The 2,011-nt window shown below is 44.7% G+C and overlaps 1 protein-coding gene across 5 annotated transcripts in view; it reads right to left on the bottom strand.

Annotated features, from left to right (window-relative positions):
• The window catches only part of ASAP1 (ArfGAP with SH3 domain, ankyrin repeat and PH domain 1), a 222,158-nt gene that overhangs the window by 176,483 nt on the left and 43,664 nt on the right, over positions 1-2,011 (bottom strand). The gene's annotated exons all lie outside the window — the stretch shown is intronic.

Below are 2,011 nucleotides of genomic sequence, written 5' to 3'. Positions count from 1 at the left end.
AAGTCTTTGGGGAGATTTCCTTTCACTTACTGTCCTGAAGACACAACAGAACCTGAACAATCTCCTAAGGTGAGGGGTATTGCCCTCTTAGGGCTCATGCACATTGATGTAAATGGCCGTACAGCGCACAGTATGGCCGTATTTTCCTCCGCCAAGCGTGACAAGGGCAGCATACAGTGTATGGCAGGCAGCGGCTGCACACATATATATACGCCTATCTGAGCGGCTACATGTGCCCCCCCTCCGAAAGCAGACAGTCAGCATTTGGTTAGGCCCCTACATCACTATGTGCATGTAACAGCTCAGAATCATGTATGAAAATCCACCTCTTTTTTTTTTGTTTGTTTGTTGACCTTTATTTTTTATTATTCACCTTGTGACTCTTTCCCCGTCCTCCATTGTCACCTAGGGAAGAATGACGTCCTTTCCTTCTGGGGCATGCACGGCACATATCCGGGATGCATCGGCTTCCATACAGTGATCAGAGGTGGAAGTTGGGCCTTGCAGCACAGACTGCTCCCAATGAGGTCAGGGAAGAAGAAGATGGCAGAGCGGCACTCGGTGTGTGGCAGCACAATGCAGGACAACTCTGGATTCACTGGGTGGGTGAGTATGTGAATTGGGGTAGACACAGGTCTGAGTATCATAGAAGCGTATTTACTAAGAGTCCAATGATCGGTTTGATGAGCATTTGCTATCAGGTCGTTCACAGCAGATTCGTCACCAACACATTCGCCAGATGGAGACCCATCGCCACACAGTTAGACCTCATGCACATGGCCATTAAAAAAAAAAAAAATCTTAGTTGGGGAAGTATATGAACATGCAGATCCATAAAAAATTTTCCCTCAGATCCGTAAAAAGCAGATTCGTCGCCAACACATTTGCCAGATCAACACCCATCGCCTCATACACACAGCCATTAAAAAAAAACAATGCAAAGTGTTTTTTGTTTACAGAACTGAACGCAGGTGTATTATCTTCATTGGGGATGTTCACAAAGCCATGTAGACATGCGCCACGTTCAGAACCGTAACGCAAAATCAACAGATCTCCAATATTGTTCACATTGTTTGCCTGATGAAGGGACCCTGTGTAGCCCCAAAATGTCTTTTTCTTTGTGACACTATGAACAAGCGTCAATAAAGTTGTAGTGATTAGGAGATTGGGTTGCCAGTGACTTATATTATCTTTGGTATATGTGCGGTGCCATCCGCTTGTAACTGCAGCACCAGCCACCGACTATTACAGGTGCAATAACAAAGCCAGTCATTGACGCGCGTACGCATATACGCACACACGTACCAGCTTTAATGCAATGGCATGGAAGCAGAAATTTAAGTTCATGCATTTTGTTTTTACGCAGGAAACATCCGCCAGCACTCTCCTGTATAGATGATCCGTATTTCATTACGCTGTATGCATGAGCCCTATTGCGGCAAATGTTACGTCCTCTGGGCCCGAGCTGTCTTTTGATGTTCCTCGTTTGGAGGTAGCCAATCATTGATGTTATGGGCCATTCACGTTGGATTTGCCACCTTCTCTAGTGAGCAGAGCGGAATGCGCGCTCTCTCACCTGCCTGACAACAAGGAAGAGCGCGCGCTCCCGCGAGGGGGGTCCCTCATTCACTCTCTGGTCACATCTTCACACTGGCTGGTCCTATACAAGAGCTTTACTGGCTGCATGCACACAGACATAAATTATATATGTGTTAATGATATATATCAAAGACAAACTCATATACATGTATGCTGTATATATGGATGCTTCACTACAACTACATGCTGGACGTACACTCCAAAAGAACTATATATACAATAAATGTATATTTAAATACACACAAGGGGGAATTTATCAAAACTGGAGCAGGCATAATCTGGAGCAATTGTCCATAGCAACCAATCAGCTTCTCTCCTCATTTTGAGCTTTGAAAATAAAAAAAGAGAAACCGATTAGTTGCTGTGTGCAACTGCTCCAGTTTCGATAAATTTCCCCCAAAATGTCTTTTTT

This window comes from Nanorana parkeri, unplaced genomic scaffold (assembly GCF_000935625.1).
Source record: "Nanorana parkeri isolate BGI_ZX_2015 unplaced genomic scaffold, ASM93562v1 scaffold15, whole genome shotgun sequence".
Lineage (NCBI taxonomy): Eukaryota > Metazoa > Chordata > Amphibia > Anura > Dicroglossidae > Nanorana > Nanorana parkeri.
Note: the sequence above shows the minus strand (reverse complement) of the source record. Positions and strands in the feature narration are given on the sequence as shown.